At 46.7% G+C, this 23,286-nt stretch overlaps 1 protein-coding gene across 2 annotated transcripts in view; it reads right to left on the bottom strand.

Moving 5' to 3' along the window:
• Positions 1-307: 307 nt before the first annotated feature.
• The window catches only part of LOC119951973 (gastrula zinc finger protein XlCGF17.1-like), a 64,523-nt gene continuing 41,544 nt past the window's right edge, over positions 308-23,286 (bottom strand). For both annotated transcript variants that reach the window (XR_005457730.1, XR_005457729.1), the window contains 2 exons: positions 4,288-4,467; positions 308-994 (listed from right to left, as the gene is read on the bottom strand). The gene's annotated coding sequence lies outside the window, so the exon portion shown is untranslated. The remainder of the gene's footprint in view (positions 995-4,287; positions 4,468-23,286) is intronic.

The raw sequence follows: 23,286 nt of genomic DNA, 5'->3' as shown, positions 1-23,286 counted from the left end.
TTTTAATTTGTCCACTCTATATCTTTCCTCATAATTTTGTACATCTCAATTAAGTGACCCCCTTAGCCTTCTTTGTTCCAAGGAAAATAACCCCAACCGATCGAATCTGTCCTCGTAGCTACACTTTTCTAGTCGTGGCAACATTCTTGTAAACCTCTTCCACGCTCTCTTCAGAGCAATTACATCCTTCCTGTCATGTGGTGACCAGGATTGCACACAATACTCCAGTGGTGTCCTCACCAGTGTTTCATACAATTTTGTTGCTCAACCATAATGTGAATATGGTGGATTAATGACTGCAAGTCCATTTCATTAAACAATCAATATTTATTTACGTGCACTCAATGTTAAGGTTACACAATAGCGCACACAACATGAATTATACTACATAGCAAGTTCATACAAGACCTCGACTTACCTTCAGAGTGACTGACATGTACCGGACAGATATTGCCTTTTATCTGTTATCCTAAGTCTTGCAGTCCTCAGTGTTCTGTCTTTGGTCTGGTCTGTTCCTGGTCTTCCTTCTGTTGTTTGGGTGATGGTCTTCCTCGTTGGCCGGTGAAGGTCACCATTGCTTGGTCACTGCTTTACAATCGTAGGGTTGCGCAGCATCTTTTATCCCTGTAGAATTTGCACCATTTTGGGCGGTCCCAGGTGGGTCACCAATCAATCGGCGTTTAGTCACCCTGATCGACAAAGTCCAATCAAAGTCCGCCACATTGATGGTGGGGTGTGCCCTTACCGACCAAATAAGGAAGTAAGGCGCCGTTGTGTCTATTCGTCCTATTATCCCGGAAAGGCCTGTTTTCTGTGTATTGCAAAAGTCTGGGCTGCAGCTTTAGTGTTTATTTGAGCTGCAGCCTGCTTGTCCTCAAACTTGGCCACATTTCCCAGCATCCCTTGCAGAATGCCATCTTAAGTGGCCACATATCCCTCCTCTTGTTCCTGAACGTGAAGCGTGGTGGATCGCAGACCCAGGACCAATACCTGCCTAGTGTTTACACAATAAATGCAAAACATATTTACAATTGTACTAATAGTAACATTTAAAAATTACGCACACAGAAATGATAAATTACATATACATAAATGAAAAGGTTCAACCACTGCAAATTACTGGAGAGAATTCTTCGAGACAGGATCTACTCCCATTTGGAAGCAAGTGGACATATTAGTGAGAGGCAGCACCGCTTTGTGAAGGGGAGGTCGTGTCTCACTAACCTGATAGAGTTTTTCGACGAGGTCACAAAGATGATTGACGCAAGTAGGGCAGTGAATGTTGTCTATATGGACTTCAGTAATGCCTTTGACAAGGTCCCTCATGGCAGACTGGTACAAAAGGTGAAGTCATACGGGAGCAAGGGTGAGCTGGCAAGATGGATGCAGAACTGGCTCGGTCTCAGAAGGCAGAGAATAGCAATGGAAGGGTGCTTTTCTGATTGGAGGGTTGTGACTAGCGGTTTTCCGCAGGGTTCAGTGCTGGGACCTTTGCTGTTCGTAGTATATATAAATGATGTGGAGGAAAATGTAACTGGTCTGATTAGTAAGTTTGTGGTTGACACAAAGGTGGATGGAATTGCGGATAGCGATGAGGACTGTCAGAGGATACAGCAGGATTTAGACATTTGGAGACTTAGGCGGACAGATGGCACATGGAGTTTAATACGGACAAATGTGAGGGAATTAATTTTGGAAGGTCTAATAGAGGTAGGAAATATAGTGAATGGTAGAACCCTCAAGAGTATTGACAGTCAGCGAGATCTAGGTGCACATGTCCACAGGTCACTGAAAGGGGCAACTCAGTTGGAGAAGGTAGTCAAGAAGGCATAAGGCATGCTTGTCATCATTGGCTGGGGCATTGAGTATAATAATTGGCAAGTCATGCAGCATCTGTATAGAACATTTGTAAGGCCACACTTGGAGTACAGTGTTCAATTCTGGTCACCACACTACCAGAAGGATGTGGAGGCTTGGACAGGGTGCTGATGAAATTTACCAGGATGTTGCCTGGTATGGAGGGCATTAGCTATGAGGAGAGGCTGCATAAACTTGGTCTGGCCTCACTGGAACGATGGAGGTTGAGGGGCGACTTCATAGAGGTCTACAAAATTGAGGGTCATAGACAGAGTGGATAGTCAGAGATGTCTTCCCAGGGTGGAGGGGTCAATTACGAGGGGTCATAGGTTTAAGTTGCGAAGGGAAGGTTTAGAGGCGATGTACGAGGCAAGTTTTTTTACACAGAGGGTATTGGGTGCCTGGAACCTGCTGCCGGAGGAGGTGGTGGAAGCAGGGATGATAGTGACGTTTAAAGGGCATCTTGACAAATACATGAATAGGATGGGGATAGAGGGATAAGGACCCCAGAAATGTAGAAGATTTTAGTTTAGACGGGCAACATGGTCAGCGCAGGTTTGGAGGGCCAAAGGGCCTGTTCCTGTGCTGTACTTTTCTTTGTACCAAATATATTACATTCATGGGTCTGAGGAACACACATAATAATTATCCATAATCAGATTATGCAAGCACTTAATCTTTGCTTTCCATCGGTGGAATTGGACTGTGAGGATGATGAGATATATTAAAGTGAACAAGATCAGGATTACAGCCAGATGTGATATGAGGCAAACAAATGGGTGTATTTGTATGTTCGAGCCCCAGCTCCAAAGATCATCCCACCAAGTGGTGGCTTTAACTTCATTGATTTGCCTTTTTACTTCTTCGGTCTGTTGATTATTTTAGTCACTGTTTTGTGTGCAGTCGTCAATTTTATCCGAACCTGGATTAATTCCTCTGGTCGAGGTTTCAGATCTGTGTCATATTCCTCATAATATTCCCCCAGGTTCTGGTGGAGCTCATCAATGGCATTTACATTCACCCTTTCCCTCTTATGAATGTCTATCAGCTGAATGAGGTCCAATCTGGCCGGTATGTCAGGTTTGATGCAGAATGTTTGTAATGTCACAATGTGTTGAGCCATACTGATACTGTTTCAGGGAGGTGGTCAGGCAGTATTCCCCTGCTCCACTGTGGGCTACCCCAGTGATGTCTGTGTCCAGACTGCGAGTCTCTACTATGCTGTTTAAACTAGTGTTTGTCCTGAAGACACATAGTACATGCTCATTCAAGTAGACGGAGTACGGGCATGCAACTACTTCGGCAGTTTGCTGACATCTGTCCAAAGTAGTGCCAATGAGCCTCCCTTCCTTCTCCACTGTATACGGTAGAGTGCCGTCGTGCCCTATCCAAATGTCCTCATGAATGGTCCCTGTATTGTCTACTTCAAAAACCTTCAGTCCAGTCCGGTCGTCTGTGATTATAGGAACCCTAATATCATCCCCAGAGCTTTCCCTGGAGTCCATCTGCAGTCATCATTGAACCATAAATTGGTCAACTGACGCATCTGGCAGCCAGATAATTTTGGCTGTTTGTTCCCCGTGAATAAATGTTCCATCTGCTTGTCACTAATCCAAGCTGGAACCTGTCCCCTGTGTACTTGCTCTACACTTTCCCTTAGCTGCTGTATCATCAACTGTCCATATGGACCACATGGAGTCTGTTTCTGTTTCTGGTCATTGTCTTCCAATTTCTCCCTGATAAGTTGGTTGATGTCCCTCTAATACAGTGTCCATGTGGTTGCTGGCTACATTCCCCGTCAGTTTCCCTTCAGCACCTTGCTGACTGTCCTCATTAATATAATTTAGTGCCCCTTTAACCTGTCAGGTCAGGAGTCTAAGTCTGTTGTCTAGATTGGCCAAATCAAGGGAATTGATTTTCTGTGGCTGTGTCATTTATTAATCGTCTCCTGACTCTTTCCTGCCTCTTGTCCATTCCTACCTTTTATCTGAACCGTCTGTGAGTCAAATGGAGGTACAGTCTCTTGAGATGGGGAGACCACCACTCTGGCAGCTGGGTCCCAGCTATATCCACCACCACAGGTACCAATTCGTGGTGGATGTTGTCATACAAGATTTTCCCTGTTAACTTTAGTACTCATCCGTTTTGGGGGTAGCTTCAGGACAAATGGAATGGAGTGTTTTTGGAGTTGGCTTTAGTCCTGTACTGATCTGAAATAGGACAAAATTTCATTCTACGAGTGTCCCAGGGCACCTTTTCTCAAGTTTCAATTTTTTTCAGGGCTATTAGCAAGACATCCAATTTTGGAACACCCACTGTTTGAAAATCCCCACCAATCCCCTGCTATGGTGACACTCAGATAGCATTCAGCTGCGCTGCCATTTGGCTTTTTGTAAATAAGCCTTTGATTGTTGCACACAAACATTATACCTTTATAGGGGTGAATCCATAGTGCACCATCCTAACATTCCCCCACGTCAGGTGGAGCAAATCAGAGATATCCTGGGTATACAAAATTCATATTGTTTGGGATGTCCTTAGTGTTGATCCCGATGATGAACATGATAAGGTGGATTCCAAGTTGCATTTTTGTTGTTGTCCTTTGGTATCCTGAGGAGATTAAGCATAATTTCCATTGTTATCTTTGTTTAATATTTGATTTATGCTGTCTTTAAATTATGCATGACCTCCCATTAAAAAAAAAACAATGGTGTTTGTACATATCACTTGGAAGAAAATGTAGCGGGTCTAATTAGCAAGTTTGCGGATGATACCAAGATTGCAGGAGTTGTGGATAGTGATGTAGAAAAGACAACAGCATATAGATAGGTTGCAAAATTGGGCAGAGAAATGGCAGATGGAATTTAACCCGGACAAATGGGAGGTGATGCATTTTGGTAGATCCAATTCAGGTGGGAGCTATAAAATAAATGACAGAACCATCAGCAGCATAGAGACACAGAGAGATCTGGGCATGCAGGTCCACAGATCCTTAAAAGTAGCAGCACAGGTGGAAATGCTAGTAAAGAAAGCAGATGGCATGCTTGCCTTCACAGCACGGGGCATCGAGTATAAAAGCTCAAAAAGTATGTTACGATTATATAGAAGGTTGGTTAGCCCCCATTTGGAATATTGTGTCTAATTCTGGTCACCGCACTACCAAAAGGGCGTGGAGGCTTTTGGGAGAGTACAGAAAAGGTTTACCAGGATGTTGCCTAGTATGGAGGGTATTAGCTATGAGGAGAGATTTAATAAACTGGGATTCTCCCCAGAGAGACGGAGGCTGAGGAGTATAGATAGGGTGAACAGTTGGAGGCTTTTTCCCAGGGCAGAAAAGACAATTACCAGGGGGCACAAGTTCAAGGTTAGGTGGGAAACATTCAATGGAGATGTGAAGGGGATGTTTTTTACACAGAGGGTGGTCATGGCCTGGAATGCACTGCCAAGTAAGGTGGTTGAGGCAGATATATTAACGTCCTTTAATACTTATCTGATAGGCACATGAACAGACGGGGTATAGAAGGATACAGGCTGTTGGTCTAGATAGGACATGTGATCGGCACAGGCTTGGAGGGCAGAAGGGCCTGTTCCTGGGCTGTATTGTTCTTTGAGGCTTGGAGAGGTCGGAACACAACCTTATTTTTAACTAACCAGCAAATTAGGGCGGTCTGTTTTAAATATATATATTTGTTTTATCCTGGGAGCAATTCGAATTTAACAGGCCAAAACATCAGGGCAGCTTGTTTTATTTTTTAGCAGCAATAACTATGGGCCAGGGATGTAAATAGCGTATGGTGTCTGTTGTTGGTGATCAAAGAAGAAAGGAAGAAAGAGAAAGGGAAAGAAACACGAGTGGCGTAGCCCTGGCATGTGTCTAGTGGCAAAGTATAGGGATACATTTTTCATCCCACACCAAACTGTGGTGTGGTAAGATTATGGCGTGGTGTAATGTGGGTGGATAAGAAGCCCTTCCAGATAGGTGGGTGACATGGAAAACAGGAGCTGTGAAGTGACGTGTTGAATTGCTTTTTGGAGATTTGGTAGAACAGGAAGGTGAGGAACGTCAGAACTGACATTGACACTGTGCGTAATATAGATTTGCGAGGAACATTGTGAAAAGAAAGGTATGTTTTCACATATCTTGGAGAGACGAGAAGAGGAGTACTATGAGAAAGGAATTACTCATTCTATTTTTACTGGACTAACAACAGGGAAGCGGGCTTCACTCAGTCATCAAGGAAAGGAAAATAGAATCAGGAAGGAGGCGAGGAGAGTTATGAAGAAGGAATTATTCATTCTATTTTACTGCACCATAGGGAAGCATCTAAGCTGAGACTTCACCCAGTCCTTGAAGAAAGTGAAATAGGAGGAGGAAGGAGTAGGCATGGTGAAGAAGTTAAATGTGGGTAGAAGATAGAACGGGTATGAAGAGTAAAATTTAGCAAACCACCTCTAAGAGTTTAACATTTAGCACACTGCCTTTGTGACATTAAAATTTAGCGTGCTGCCTCTCTGATATTAGTATTTACATGTGGACCACAGATTGTGGCGGCTGTAAGGGGCGAGTTCCATCAGAAATTCTTGTACCTTGCATTTGTTCGTAAGTAGGCTGAATCTCATCATCTGGACACCTCAAATTTTAGCACTCTGCATAAAATTTTGTGACACACCCAAAAGAAACTCATGCGCAGAATCACGTGCCTCACTGGGCCCATTCCTTGTTTTGTCATCGGGTTTCCAAACATATGTCTGTTCATTACACCACACAGTGGGGTTCGTAGCGGTAGCTGCAAGGTTTGCATCCTCATTTACTATCCTAACAAGTCGCCGGGTACGATCCCTTGTCCAGGAAGGGGATGCCCCGTTGGGAGTGACTGTTGAGGTGATCCGGTGTCGTTTTGTCAGGCCGTGGCTGTGGTGTCCGGGGTTTGTCGGACTAATCCTGATGGGTGAGACAAGGATATCTTGGAGGCCACGCCAATTTTTCAGAGTGCACAAGTCGCTCGGCCTCTCCTGGTCGGTTCATGTATATAGGGGCACTTTTGACATTGAAGGGGCTTTTGCTTGTGGCGGGTTAGTGATATAGAGTCCGGCTATGGCAGGGTGGTGATAGGGGTGTCATCTTCTCCCATCGCTACCGCAAGGTGGTGGAAGTGGTTGTTTTGTGCTCTATATGCTTTGAGCTGGTTGATGGGAAACCAACCAGTCTTCTCATTGGCATACGAGATTTTGTAGACAGACTGACTTATTTTATCGACAATAGTGTATTTTATCGGCCTGCAAACATTGGGGACAGGAAAGGGCTGGGGTTGTATAGGGAAATCATTACTTGCTGTCCAACCGGGTATCTCTGTTTATCAAAGTAGGATTTACTCTGCTTTTTCCTTGTGCCGAATTGGACAGATGCAGCTACCTGGGTCGCTTTAATATTGTCAGTGATTTGATGGACAGCCTTCTCATGGGTGGGGGCTGTGAGAGCGGGTCGGCAAGATCGAGCCCCGCCAAATTTTCTACACCCTTTATAGGTCGGCCTGTCATTAGTATGTGGGGTGAATCCAGTAGAGCTGAAAACTGTATTGCGGATTATCACAAGGGCAAAAAGAAGCATTGTATCCCAGGCGGTGTTAATTTTGTTGGATGGTTTACTGAATAATGGCTTTTAGTGTCCTATTAATTCGCTCTACAATTCCACTGGATTGTGGTTGGCAGGCGATGTGCAAATGATGTTTGATGCCAAACATCAGCCATGACGTTTTGCATCACACGCCCGGTAAAGTGTGTCCCTTGGTCCGACTCTATGTTGCGTGGAATACTCCACCATGTGAAGATCAGCTGGGCTAGTATTTTGGCGGTGGCCCTCGCTGCATCAGAATGAGTAGGGAATGCCTCAACCCATTTGGTGAAGGTGTCTATTATCACCAGGACATACCTAAAGCCATTCCTACAAGGTGGGAGTGGGCCAATGTAATCCAGCTGGAGATTTGTCCAGGGGATTTCTACAGGTCATGTATGTCTCAGCTGTCCCGTCCTGCCATATCTGTCAGGGTTATTTTGGGCACAGATGAGGCAGTTCTCCAGGTAGTGTGGGACATCGTCATGTAATTCTGATCAATAGCATAATTCTTTGAGATATTCTGTCGTGATGTCTATTCTCTGATGTCCCTGTCCGTCATGGAACTGGTAGAAGAGCTGATTTCTGTCTTGGGTGGGGACCACATAAGTACCGTCTTTTAAAATTAATGGAGTTTAAGTTTGTCCTTCCATTTGTCATATGGAGCTGGGTAGATTTTGTCCAAAATTTATTTGAGTGCATCGTCAGTGCGTTGGGTTAGGTTGGCTACATTGGTCTGGGACACAGTGACGGCATTTATTTGTTCTTCTATTGGTGGCTGCCAAAGGTGTCCGGTAAGGGCGCCAGCTTTGGCCAGGGCATCTGCCTTGCAGTTGCTAGGTGGGGAGGTTCTGTACTGGTTTTTAACTTTTATGATGCCATATGTGTGGTCATTGGATGTCTGCAGGATGCATTTCATTAAAGGTGCTGATGGTAGGGGCTTTCTGTCTGCAGAGGCAAAACCTCAGGCTTGCCAAAGGGGAAGGAATTCAGCCAGGCTATTACAAACATATATAATGTCAGAATGTATGTTGGCGGGGGTGGGAAATGAATCTGGCTGAGTACTGCTGCCAGTATGGCTGCTTGGGCACCCAAGTGACTGGGTAATTTGAGGTTGAGTTCCACCAGTGGGCGTCCCTGTGTGTCCTCCATATAGATTCCACAGCCAGTCAAGCTATTTAAGTCCTCTATTGCGGTTGAGCCATTCACATAAATCCTTAGGGCAGTGTCTGTTTGCTGGGTGGGTGTATGTTTGGTCCCTGTCTATGGCTCTTGTTGCTTGGGAATAAACGGACCTGTGGGGTCTTTGGCAGCTGTAACCTGGCACTCAGGTGGGACTTCCCCGTAATGTAGGTTGTCGGCTAAAAATGTGGGCATTTTCATTCTTTTTACTGTGATGTTCGTACCCTGCTGTAACAGTCTCCAGCGTGCAGTGTGCACCTGGCTTACCGAGCCGTCCAGCAAAAGTTGGGTTGGGGTGTGTTCAGTGGGGTAGTAATAGCATTTAGTCCGGTGATGTATGCAAAGTACTGCACAGCCCAAAATACCACAAGTAGATACCGTTCGCACCTGGAGAAGCCCTTGTTCTACTGGGTCCAATACTCGTGAGGGGTATGCTACGGGGCCTAATCTATTGTGTCACTCCTCGGGAAAGTGTATGGTCAGTGGCTGCAACTTCTGAGGCATATGGTAATTCTGGGTCGGGAACTAGTACGGCAGGTGCTGTGGAGAGGGTGCGTTTTAATCAGTTACTGTAGCTGTGTGCTGTGGGGTCTGGTTCCAAGCGCAGTCTTTCTTTAAAAGGTCAGATAGTGGGGCAGCTTTCGTGGCAAATCCATCTATGTGATTTCCACAGTATCCTACCAGACCGAGGAAGGATCGGAGGGCACTCACATTTCGATAACTGTAGTATGGTGTCTATTCTCTTTTGCTCAATCTCCCTCTTCCCATGAGTGAATATCTTATCCAAGTCTCGGATCTTTGAGGGCAGCAAGGTAGCATAGTGGGGAGGCAGCATGGTAGCATAGTGGTTCGCACTATGGCTTCACAGCGCCAGGGTCCCAAGTTCGATTCCTGCTTGCGTCACTTTCTGTGCTGAGTCTGCACGTTCTCCCCGTGTCTGCGTGGGTTTCCTCCGGGTGCTCCGGTTTCTTCCCACGGTCCAAAGATGTGCAGGTTAGGTGGATTGGCCATGCTGAATTGCCCTTAGGTTAGATTGGGTTGCAGGGTTACGGGGATAGGGTGGAGGTATGGGGTTAAGTATGGTGCTCTTTCCAAGAGCCAGTGCAGACTCGATGGGCCGAATGGCCTTCTTCTGCACTGTAAATTCTATGATATCTCTAATGATAGCTTTGATATCTATGACTTCATCAGTTGTGCCTTTTCGGGTTGAGCTTACATCCTATTGAGTGGAGCAGTGCTAGCAATTCGTCTAAAAAAGCGATATGCTCCTCTCTGTGTTGGTCTGCAGCAATAAGTCATCAACATACTGGACCAGTCAATCTGGCCGGGAAGAATTTGCTAATCCGGTAGCTAGCTATCTGTGGAAAATGGAAGTGGAGTTATGGAAGCCCTGTGATAGGCAAGTCCAGGTGGATAGGGTGGAAGTGAGGGCTTAAGTGGGTTGGTGCAGACACGATGGGCCGAATGGCCTCCTTCTGCACTGTATGTTTTATGTCTATGTCTTAGCCATCTGTGTGTCCGCCTGTCTGGGAAAGCCGTATTGTTTTTGGAGTTTCGGGTCTGGCCCCTCAATTAGTACCTCCCGTGGTATTTGTCCACAATCATGTTTCTGTCTGGCGAACACCCCTTTGTTCCTTTGAAGGACTTCCATGATTATTGGATCACTGCTAATCACTAAGGGATCAGACCAGTATTCTCTTATTGTGCAAATACAATTGACATGTCATGACAATGTCATGACAATGTCAGGACCCTAGAACATAGAACATACAATGCAGAAGGGGGCCACTCGACCCATCGAGTCTGTACTTAAGCCCTCACTTCCACACTATTCTTTTAACCCAATAACCCCATCTAACCTTTTTTTGGTCACTAAGGGCAATTTATCATGGCCAATCCACCTGACCGGCACGTCTTTGGACTGTGGAAGGAAACTGGAGCATCCGGAGGAAACCCATGCAGACACGGGGAGAACATGCAGACTCCGCACAGACAGTGACCCAGCAAGGAATCGAACTTGGACCCTGGTGCTGTGAAGCCACAGTGCTAATCACTTGTGCTACCAAGCTGCCCTATTTGATGGGGCTCTGCTAATCGTTGCCACCTGCCAGATGCAGCGATTTACTAGGTCAAGAGAAAGGTTGCATTTATTCATGAAGTCCACACCCAGAATGTGTTCAGTGTGTGGGGGAAGTCAACTAATACGACCGGGTGGTCACAGACTATGTTCGCTACGTGAACCTGTATTGGAGCTGTGATGTGTCTCTCCTCCATGTGTCCTGTAAAGTCACTCAGTTTAATTGTCTTTGTGGTCGGCCACGGGATTTGTGCGTGCAACTTGGATGTGCTGAGGGTAGGTTGCGAACCTCCGGTGTCCCAAAGGATTTCAACAAGGTGGCCTTGTACCATGCCATCCACTAGGGGTCTCCCTACAATATCCCACCTGGGTTGCAGTCCCAGGTTGGGGAGGCCAAACACCGTCAGTCTAGGGTGTCAAGTGCAAGTTTATGCATAGATGTTCACAGTGTGCATGGGGCGGCGAGGTCCTTCTAGTTGCCGTGGGTGGTGTTCTTGTTCATACCCGGGGGCTGATCTAGCTAGTGGGGCCGTGGTCCGGGTTGTCTCGGGGGCCATGTTTCTGGAGGTGGGGGTCTCCTACCATCTCGGGCGAAATGTCCTGTCTGCCCGCACTTAAACCATATTCCTCTATCTCTTCCCCGGGGTGTGCATGGTGGAGCTGGGTCTCCTGGGTATTGGGGTTCCCCTCTACCCTCATTCCTCCATACAGGACCCTGGATAGCCCTCATCGGATGCCTTGTGACTTCTCTATCAGGGCTTGTTGGCCAGTCCAGGACTGACTGCTCCTAAACTCTAGATAAGCGTGGGGAGACCCATGCCCCATTATGTATAGGGGTCAAAATCTACGCAGGCTCTCTTGCCTTGCTCTGTGGCATGGGAGACTAAAGTTCTGGCCTATTTGGTCTGCTTCGTCTAATCTGGAGCATTCTAATCCTCCATATACCGCCTAATTCTCCATATACCTCCTTGTAATTGACCAGCAAAGGCGGTTGTGTCTTCCTCTTTCCTCTGCCTACATTTATTAGGCCATCTACCTCCAGTTGTTAAGATTGCCTGCTTCATTTCATCTAAGCGTCCTTCTGCAACGTTTTGGAGAGGTGGCAGGGCTAATCTGACTGACTGGCTGAAACACATAACTACAAGCTTAACTTCCTCCTCTTCGTTCAGTCCGCGCATTATCGTCTGTTGCCTGAGGTCTTCGAAGAAGTTATGCCCCTCAGCAGATGGCTTAAAGGTTGCGATTTTGTTGCAGGTATCGCTCAGTTGGGCCACTGTAAGCGGGGTTGTATAGGTAATGGCCGGGCCTGGGTATTCCTTACCCGTTGTTCGGTGGTGACCGGGTGCATCGGTACTGGGGGTGCAATGGGTATGGCTTAGAACATAGAACAATACAGCACAGAACAGGCCCTTCGGCCCTCGATGTTGTGCCGAGCAATGATCACCCTACTCAAACCCACGTATCCACCCTATACCCGTAACCCAACAACCCCCTCTTAACCTTACTTTTTAGGCTTGCTGTGGGGAGCTTAGTGGCACGGTGGGGACGGCTTCTAGTGGGGAAGGTGGTGGCGGTCCCAATTCTCGGTTCTCATCACATACATTTTGGCGTTCGCCTGTAACTCTGCCCAATCTGCCCTCTCTTCTGCCTCTGCCTCAACTGTCCTGAAGATGGACAAAAAACCGTCTTGAACAGAGAGTAATGATTTTAATCTGATAATTTCTCGCTGGCACTTAAGAATGATCAGTTCTTGCTTGCTCCTCACGAGCCTGATGGAGCGCTTTTAATGCTGCCTGCCGATTGGTACACTTGGCTTTTAAGCTTGTCACCTTGTGCTCAACCTCATCTCTTACCAAAACAGTTTGTTTTGTGTTTTGGAAGGCTTTCTCACATTGTGTCTGGAAGCTACCTAAATCTACCAGGTTAGTCTGGTTCTTTCACTTCAGGTTATTTATTTCTCGGTCTTTAACAGTTTTCATCTGTTCTAATTTCTCCTGTTGTTCCTTCGATTTTTTTTCTGCTCCTCCTCCTGTCCTGCCTTTAATTTCCTAATCTCTTCCTGCCTTTCCTCTTTTAGCTTCTTTATTTCTTTCCCCTTTTCATCCTCCAGCTTTTTAATGTCTTCCTCTTTCTTTTCATTTACCTTTTTAATCTCTTCCTCCTTCACCTGGAGCTGCTTAACTTTTTCCAATTCCTCGCAAACGGTCTTTAGGACCCACTCGATTGATATTAGTTGTGGCAAGCAGCTGACTACTGCTATCGCCTTTTCATATTTGGCTGCTCACTTTCCCTGCACTTTTGTCAGATACTCCCAATAGGTTTGTCGTATTGCTCCGGGACCTGCCTCTGTGTTTGTGCAAAATTCTACCCATTGGGGCCACCCTTTTCTCTTCATATATTCTCAAATCTTCTGCTCGCATATGGAACACTTCTCTATTTCTGAACAACGTACATTTTGGATCCAAAGGGTCGGGAGTCGATTGGACTGTGGGTACAGCTCGTGGGCTCCATTCTGGTCCTAATCCCTCTGGGTTTAGATGTAAACTGGCAGAGTTTACCCTATCCTCCCCATTAGTTGCGCATGCAGTTAGTGCTCACTCCCAAAATCAGTGATTTGTCCAATAGAGAGTACACACCTGTGGGTTCTGACTTTTAAATAATTCTTCAAAAGAGGCCTTCCACTCCCTCCGACGTACTTGAGAATCCCTCACGTGGGGTATTTGCCGTCTTAATTCGGGTTCAGGCTAAAACTACAGGTTTGCGGGATTCAATATTGGAGCAACAAAGTTACTTTGAGTCAATATCTCACCAGAGTCGCCAATTCTGTTCCGAAACCACAGTGTGTCTTACCCCGTATAGGGTGGACAAATGGCTGCAAGTCTGTTTTATTAAACAATAAATATTTAATCACGTCCACTCAATGTGAACAAAGAACAAGAACAAAGAAAATTACAGCACAGGAACAGGCCCTCCCAGCCTGCGCCGATCCAGATCCTTTATCTAAACCTATCTCCTATTTTCCAAGGTCTACTTCCCTCTGTTCCCGCCCGTTCATATACCTGTCCAGATGCCTCTTAAATGATGCTATCGTGCCCGCCTCTACCACCTCTGCTGGTAAAGCCTTCCAGGAACCCACCACCCTCTGCTTAAAAAACTTTCCACGCACATCTCCCTTAAACTTTCTCCCTCTCACCTTGAAATCGTGACCCCTTGTAACTGACACCCCCACTCTTGGGAAAAGCTTGTTGCTATCCACCCTGTCCATACCTCTCATAATTTTGTAGACCTCAATCAGGTCCCCCCTCAACCTCCGTCTTTCCAACGAAAACAATCCTAATCTACTCAACCTTTCTTTATAGCTAGCACCCTCCATACCAGGCAACATCCTGGTGAACCTCCTCTACACCCTCTGCAAAGCATCCACATCCTTCTGGTAATGTGGCGACCAGAACTGCACGCAGTATTCCAAATGTGGCCGAACCAAAGTCCTATACAACTGTAACATGACCTGCCAACTCTTGTACTCAATACCCCGTCCGATGAAGGCAAGCATGCTGTATGCCTTCTTGACCACTCTATCAACCTGCGTTGCCACCTTCAGGGTACAATGGACCAGAGAAACACCCATTAATCCCCACTCTTTGCTTTCTATTAATTAACCAATCCTCTATCCATGCTACGACTTTACCCTTAATGCCATGCATCTTTATCTTATGGAGCAACCTTTTGTGTGGCACCTTGTCAAAGGCTTTCTGGAAATCCAGATATACCACATCTGAGGAGGAAGGAAGAAGCTGCCAGTGAGACTCACATTCGTGACAAGGACCAGAGGGACTCGAGAATCGAACCCACAGTTCAATCAAGCCATCTTCGTGGGTCGTATAACCAAATCTTGGGTGTTTCTAATATTATATATTTAGGGTTAATTTCTGGGTTAATTGTGTGTTTAACAAAGATTCTTGAAATTATACTTGTGTTTGTCCTTTATTCCCCTTGCTATTAAAAGAAACCTAGGTGAAACCTTTGAGTATGTAAACTGGTCGAAAGTATCTGAATTGGACAGATACAACACTGTGTACTTTATATACCCCTCTTAGTATATTCCCATTTATTGTGTACTCCCAACGACTGTTTGACCTCCCTAAATAGGTAGCACGGTAGCCTTGTGGATTGGCCATGATAAATTGCCCTTAGTGTCCAAAATTGCCCTTAGTGTTGGGTGGGGTGACTGGGTTATGGAGAGAGGGTGGAGGTGTTGACCTTGGGTAGGGTGCTCTTTCCAAGAGCCGGTGCAGACTCGATGGGCCGAATGGCCTCCTTCTGCACTGCAAATTTTATGATATCTATGATATCTAAATGCATGACCTCATATTTGTATGTGTTAAACTCCTCCTGCCACTTTATCATCCGCCCCCCAAAACATCTATATCATTTTGGAGATTACAGTTATCCTCGAGACTGTCCAGCACTTAGCCAATCTTTGTGTCGTCTGCAAATTTCCCAATCATGTCCCCCAAGTTCATGTCCAAATCATTAACATATCGCAGCAGTAAGGGTCTCAACACCAAGCCCTGTAGAACACCACTGACATAGAACATAGAACATTACAGCGCAGTACAGGCCCTTCGGCCGTCAATGTTGTTCCGACCTGTGAAACCCCTCTAAAACCCATCTACACTATTCCCTTATCGTCCATATGCCCGAGTAAAGAACCTACCTCTGACATCTGTCCTATATCTATATCCCCTCAATTTAAAGCTATGTCCCCTTGTGCTAGACATCGCCATCCGAGGAAAAAGGCTCTCACTGTCCACCTTATCTAATCCTCTGATCGTCTTGTATGTCTCAATTAAGTCACCTCTTAACCCTCTTCTCTCTACTGAAAACAGCCTCAAGTCCCTCAGCCTTTCCTCATAAGATCTTCCCTCCATACCAGCCAACATACCTGTAAATCTCCTCTGCACCCTTCCCAATGCTTCCACATCATTCCTATAACGCGGCGACCAGAACTGCACGTAATACTCCAAATGCAGCCGCACCAGAGTTATGTACAACTGCAACATGACCTCATGGCTCCGAAACCCAATTCCTCTACCAATAAAGGCCAACACACCGTACGCCATCTTAACAACCCTCTCAACCTGGGTGGCAACTTTCAGGGATCTATGTACATGGACACCGAGATCTCTCTGCTCATCCACACTACCAAGAATCTTACCATTAGCCCAGTACTCTGTCTTCCTGTTATTCCTTCCAAAATGAATCACCTCACACTTTTCTGCATTAAACTCCATTTGCCACTGTCAGCCCAGCTCTGCAGCTTATCTATGTCCCTCTGTAACTTGTAACATCCTTCTGCACTGTCCACAACACCACCGACTTTAGTGTCATCTGCAAATTTACTCACCCATTGTTCTATGCCCATCTCCAGGTCATTTATAAAAATGACAAAAAGCAGTGGCCCCAAAACAGATCCTTGTAGTACACCACTAGTAACTGGACACCAGTCTGAACATTTCCCATCAACCACCACCCTTTGTCTTCTTCCAGCTAGCCAATTTCTGATCCAAACTGCTAAATCACCATGAATCCCATGCCTCTGTATTTTCTGCAATAGTCTACCGTGGGGAACCTTATCAAACGCTTTACTGAAATCCATATTCCCGTATCAGCCTCCCCGGACAGGCGCCGGAATGTGGTGACTAGGGGCTTTTTACAGTAACTTCATTGAAGCCTACTCGTGACAATAAGCGATTTTCATTTCATTCATTTTCATTTATACACCACATCAACTGCTTTACCCTCATCCACCTGTTTGGTCACCTTCTCAAAGAACTCAATAAGGTTTGTGAGGCACGACCTACCCTTCACAAAACCATGTTGACTATCTCTAATCAAATTATTCCTTCCCAGATGATTATACATCCTATCTCTTATAAACCTTTCCAAGACTTTGCCCACAACAGAAGGAAGGCACACTGGTCTATAGGTACCGGGGCTGTCTCTGCTCCCCTTCTTGAACAAGGGGACATTTGCTATCCTCCAGTCTTCTGGCACTATTCCTGAAGGCAAAGATGACTTAAAGATCAAAGCCAAAGGCTCAGCAATCTCCTCCCTAGCTTCCCAGACATTCCTAGGATAAATCCCATCTGGCCCAGGGGACTTATGTATTTTCACACTTTCCAGAATCGCTAACACCTCCTCCTTATGTACCTCAAGCCCTTCTAGTCTAGTAGCCTGTATCTCAGTATTCTCCTCGACAACATTGTCTTTTTCCTGTGTGAATACTGACGAAAAATACTCATTTAGCACCTCTCCTACCTCCACGGACTCCACGCACAACTTCCCACTACTGTCCTTGACTGGCCCTACTCTTACCCTAGTCATTCTTTTATTCCTCACATATCTATAGAAAGATTTAGGGTTATCCTTGATCCTACCTGCCAAAAACTTCTCATGTCCCCTCCTGGCTCTTCTTAGCTTTCACTTTAGATCCTTCCTAGCTAACTTGTAACTCTCAAGCGCCCTAACTGAACCATCAAGTCTCATCATTACATAAGCCTCCTTCTTCCTCTTGACAAGTGTTTCAACTGCTTTAGTAAACCATGGTTCCCTCGCTCGACCACTTCCTCCCTGCCTGACAGGCACATACTTATGAAGGACACGCAGCAGCTGTTCCTTGCATATGCTCCATATTTCCATTGTGCCCATCCCCTGCAGTTTTCCTCTCCAGCCGATGCATCCTAAGTCTTGCCTCACCGCATTATAATTGCCTTCCCCCCAGATATGACTCTTGCCTTGCGGTATATACCTATCCCTTTCCATCACTGAAGTAAACGTAATCGAATTGTGGTCACTATCACCAAAGTGCTCACCTACCTCCAAATCTAACACCTGTCCTGGTTCATTACCCAGTACCAAATCCAATACGGCCTCGCCTCTCGTTGGCCTATCTACATACTGTATCAGGAAACCCTCCTACACACATTGGACAAAAACGGACCCATCTAAAGTACTCGAACTATAGTGTTTCCAGTCAATATTTGGAAAGTTAAAGTCCCCCATAACAACTACCCTGTTACTTTCGCTCCTATCCAGAATCATCTTTGCAATCCTTTCCTCAACATCTCTGGAACTTTTCGGAGGCCTATAGAAAACCCCTAACAGGGTGACCTTTCCTTTCCTGTTTCTAAACTCAGTAGTCGAGTCCTCATCAAACATCCTTTCAGCCACCGTAATACTGTCCTTGACTAACTATGCCACCCCTCCCCCTCTCTTGCTACCTTCCCTGAGCTTACTGATATATCTAAACCCCGGCACCTGCAACAACCATTCCTCTCCTTGCTCTTTCCATGTCTCTGAAATGGCTACAACATCAAAGTCCCAGGTACCAACCCATGCCGCAAGCTCACCCACCTTATTCCGGATGCTCCTGGCATTGAAGTAGACGCACTTTAAACCACCTTTGTTCCTGCCGGTACACTCCTGCAACTTTGAAACCTTGCTCGTGACCTCACTACTCTCAACCTCTTGTGTACTGGTGCGACAATTCAGGTTCCCAATCCCCTGCTGAACTAGTTTAAACCCTCCCGAAGAGCATTAGCAAACTCCCCCCCCCCCTCCACCCAGGATATTAGTACCCCTCTGGTCCAGGTGTAGACCATCCCGTTTGTAGAGGTCCCACCTACCCTAGAATGAACCCCAATTATCCAGGAATCTGGAACCCTCCCTCCTGCACCATCCCTGCAGCCACGTGTTCAACTGCTCTCTCTCCCTATTCCTCGACCCGCTAGTACGTGGCACGGGTAACAACCCAGAGATAATAACTCTGTTTGTCCTGGATCTAAGTTTCCACCCTAGCTCCCTGAATTCCTGCCTTACATCCCTATCCCTTTTCCTAACTATGTCGTTGGTACCTATGTGGACCACGACTTGGGGCTGCTCCCCCTCTCCCTTAAGGATCCCGAAAACACGATCCGAGACATCGCGGACCCTGGCACCTGGGAGGCAACACAACAATCGCGAGTCTCTCTCGTTCCCACAGAATCTCCTATCTATCCCCCTATCTATGGAGTCTGCAATGACTAATGTTCTTCTCCTCTCCCCCCTTCCCTTCTGAGCAACAGGGACAGACTCTGTGCCAGACCTGTACCCCATGGCTAACCCCGGTAAGTCCCCCCCCCCCCCCCCCCCCCCCCCCCCAACAGTATCCAAAGCGGTATACCAGTTACTAAGGGGAATGACCACAGGGAATCCCTGTATTGACTGCTTCCCCCCCAGCCCCTCTCACCATCACCCATCTATCTTTATTCTTTGGCGTAACTACCTCCCTGAAGCTTCCATCTATGACCACCTCTGCCTCCCGAATGATCTGAAGTTCATCCAGCTCCAGTTCCCTAACACGGTTTCTGAGGAGCTGAAAGTTGGGTGCACTTCCCACAGATGAAATCAGCAGGGACACTGACGGCGTCCCTCACCTCAAACATTTTGCAGAAGGAGCATTGTACTGCCTTCCCTGCCATCCCCTCTAGATAAAAAACAAGAAAAAGAAAGGAAGAGCTTACCTGATATTCCCTCAACCCCTTATGTTAGAGAAGGTGGAAGGGTGGGGGACACTACAAATGTAGTGTCTCGGGTTTAGCAACCGCCCAACTTATATACAGGTCCTCACTTTCCCGACAGGCCCCTGCTCCCGCGGAAAATCCAGAGGCTGCTCTCGCTGAAAAGCAAGTGAATTCAAAGGTTTACACTCTATACAGGTACTCACTTTCCCGACAGGCCCCTGCTCCCTCGGAAAATCAGGAGGCAGCTCCTTCTGTAAAGTAAGTGAATTTAAAGGTTTGCACTCACCTTCCCGACAGGCCCCTGCTCCCGCCGAAAATCCGGAGTCGCTCCTGCTAGAAAGTAAGTGAATTTAAAAGTTTACACTCTATACAGGTACTCACCTTCCCGACAGGCCCCTGCTCCCGCCGAAAATCCGGAGGCTGCTCTCGCTGAAAAGCAAGTGAATCCAAAGGTTTACACTCTATACAGGTACTCACCTTCCCGACAGGCCCCTGCTCCCGCCGAAAATCCGGAGGCCACTCCTGCTGTAAGGTAAGTGAATTTAAAGGTTTACACTCACCTTCCCGACAGGCCCCTGCTCCCGCTGAAAATCCGGAGGCCGCTCCTGTTGTAAAGTAAGTGAATTTAAAGGTTTACACTCACCTTACCAACAGGCCCCTGCTCCCGCCGAAAATCCGGAGGAACTTGAAACAACTTTCCAATTGCAAGGGCAGCCATCGACCATTACTCTTTGTTTCCTGCTCCGAGGCCAACTTTTTATCCAGTTTGCCACATTTTCCTGAATCTCACGGACTATTACTTTTCCAATCGACCATGTGGGGCCTTGTCAAACAGCTTGCTAAAATCTATGTACCTAACATTCATTGCACTATCTTCATCAACCCTTCTGATTACTTCCTCAAATAATTAATTCAATTTGTGAGACAAGACCTTCCTTCAACAAATCCATGCTGACTGTCCCTGACTAATCCATGCCTTTCTTTGTGACCGTTTATCCTATCTCTCAAGATAGATTCCAGTAATTTGCCCACCACCGACATAAGACTGACTGGCCGCTACTTGATTGGCATTTCCTTCGATTCCTTTTGAAACAATGGTACCACTTTTGCATTTCTCCAGTACTCCAGTACCTCCCTTGTATCTAGTGAGGATTCGAAAATCATCCTCAGAACATCTGCTATCTCATCCCTGATCTCCTTCGGTGGGCTCAGAAAAAATCCATCTGGCCCTGGTGATTTCTCAACTTTCAAGGATTCCAACCCTTCGAGTACACCTGGACTATATCTGCATCAACCATTGTGTTGTATACACGGAGACAAAATATTAATTTAGAACTTTTTCCACAACCTCTGCTTCGTCACATTGGTTCCCTTCTTCATCCCTGATAGGTCCCACTTTTTCCTTAACTAACCTTTTACCATTAATATATTGCTAAAATGTTTTGGGGTTTCTTTAACTTTAACTGCTTATCTTTTTTTATGGCCACCCTTTGATTTCCTTATTTCCTTTTTTTACTCCTTCCTTGCAGTTCATTTACTCGTCTAGGCTATCTGCTGTGTTCAGTTCTTTTGTGCCTTTTGTATGCTTTCTTTTTCTGCTTGATCTTCCCCTGTATCACTCCAGACAACCACGAGTGTCTAGATTTGGCAGTACCACTCGTATTTTTGGAGGGGACATATCTACTTTGTACATCAGGATCACGCTTTTCAGTGCATCTTACTGGTTTTCCATTGATTTATCCTCACGCAGTGCTGGCCAGTCCACTTCAGCCAAGTTCCTTCTCATTTCTGCAAAATTTGTCTCTCCCCAGTTCAAAACTTTTACTCTCTTTTTCCATGGTAATACTGAATTTTTGTTTGAAAAATATTTTTATTCAACAAATTTTCAATATTTTGACAACAAAAAAACAACCCTTAACAAACAAAAAGAAACCCAAACCTCCCAGCTGTCAAAGGTAACCAATTCCCGAACGTGCATGATGAACAAGCCCCAACAATTGTAGAACCCCTCCTTTGCCCCCCACCTCAGCTCAAACTTCACCTGTCCATGGTCATAAACTCCAGCAGGTCCCCCCCAGCCCCGCCATGCCGAGGCACATGTTGGAGAAGCTGACCTCCATTCCAACAAGACCCACCTGTGAACAATCAGTGAGGCGAAGGCTAAGCCATCTGCCCCGCACCCGCCTGTAGCTCCGGATGGTCGGACAGCCTGAATGTGGCTTCCAGGGAACCGTGGAGGCAGCACGGTAGCATGGTGGTCAGCATAAATGCTTCACAGCTCCAGGGTCCCAGGTTCGATTCCCGGCTGGGTCACTGTCTGTGCGGAGTCTGCACGTCCTCCCTGTGTGTGCGTGGGTTTCCTCCGGATGCTCCGGTTTCCTCCCACAGTCCAAAGATGTGCGGGTTAGGTGGATTGGCCATGCTAAATTGCCCGTAGTGTCCTAAAAAGTAAGGTTAGGGGGGGTTGTTGGGTTACGGGTATAGGGTGGATACGTGGGTTTGAGTAGGGTGATCATTGCTCGGCACAACATCGAGGGCCGAAGGGCCTGTTCTGTGCTGTACTGTTCGATGTTCTATGAACCGTGCTCCACATCCACATGTGAGACCCCCGAGATTGTACTGAACACCGTCCTCCAAAACCTTTCCAGCTTTGGGCAGGACCAAAACATATAACCATGATTCGCAGGACCCCTCTTACATCGCTCACAGACATCTTCCACCCTCTCGAACAGCCGGCTCATCCATTGATTTTGTGAGGTACACCCTGTACACTACCTTCAACTGCATCAGCCCTAACCTCGCACACGAAGTTGAGGCATTTACCCTCCGCAGTACCTCACACCTCAATCCCTCTTCCAGCGCCACCCTCAGCTCTTCCTCCCACTTCGCCTTAATCCCCTCCAGGGACACTTTATCTTCCTCCTGAATGCTTCTGTAGATCGCTGAGCTGACCCCCATCTCCAACAACCCCCCCCCCCCACCCACACACAACTCGCTGACAGCACCGCCTCCCAACAGCGAGGAGGCAGGCACTATCGGGAAGGTCGGGAAAACCTTCCTCGTAAAGTCCCGCACCTATATAATTCAAAACCCTTCTCCCGTGCCAACCCAAACTTCTCTCCCAGCTCTTCTAAACTCGCAAATTGCATCCCTAGGAATAAATCCTTCATTTCCTTAATTCCCCCTCTCGTCCCATCCCCAATACCTCGCGTATACATCCATCCTCCCGGCTCGAATCCATGATTCCCCCTAAAAGGCATCCCTCCAGACCAGGCCCCCAGATTAAAATGCTGCCCAAACTGCCTTCAAAAGCTTCAATGTAGCCACCACCATCGGACTCACCGAATACTTTCCTGAGGTCATCAGCAGCGGTGCCATTGCTACTGCCCAAAACCCCGAATTCCTGCAAGAGCCGGCCTGCACCTCTACCCGCAGAGCCACCACTCCTTGCTTTAGCCTCGCACTTTCTCTGCATTTGCCGCGCAACAGTAATACAGCAAGTTTGGGAGGCCTAGCCATTCCTGCCATTCCCTCTTTAGTATCACCCTCCATATCCTGCCACATTCCCCCCACAAACAAACAAGGAGATCAGCCTATCCCGCCGAAGAAGGACTTAGGCAAAAAGACCTGAAAACACTGGAACGAAAAGAGGAATCGCAGCAAAACATTTATTTTAACTGCCTACAACCGGCCCACCAATGACAGTGATTGTCCCACTTGAGCAAATCAAACTAATGAAATTAAACTTCCGAAGCCCTGCCCAGTTCCAGGCCACCTGCACCCCCAAATACCTAAAGTGAGTTGCTGCCAAGTGAAATGGAAATCCCCCACCCCCAACTCCCGGCGGGAAGACCATAAAATACTCGCTTTTCCCTAAATTCAGTTTATGCACCGAGGTTTCCTCCACGTGCTCAGTTTCCTGAAGAGACACTGATAGGATGCTGAGCAGTTTAACCCTTATAAGTGTGAGGTGATTCATTTTGGTAGAAAAAATT

This window comes from Scyliorhinus canicula, chromosome 17 (assembly GCF_902713615.1).
Source record: "Scyliorhinus canicula chromosome 17, sScyCan1.1, whole genome shotgun sequence".
NCBI lineage: Eukaryota > Metazoa > Chordata > Chondrichthyes > Carcharhiniformes > Scyliorhinidae > Scyliorhinus > Scyliorhinus canicula.
The sequence above is the reverse complement of the archived record's forward strand: the minus strand, read 5'-3'. Positions and strand labels throughout refer to the sequence as shown.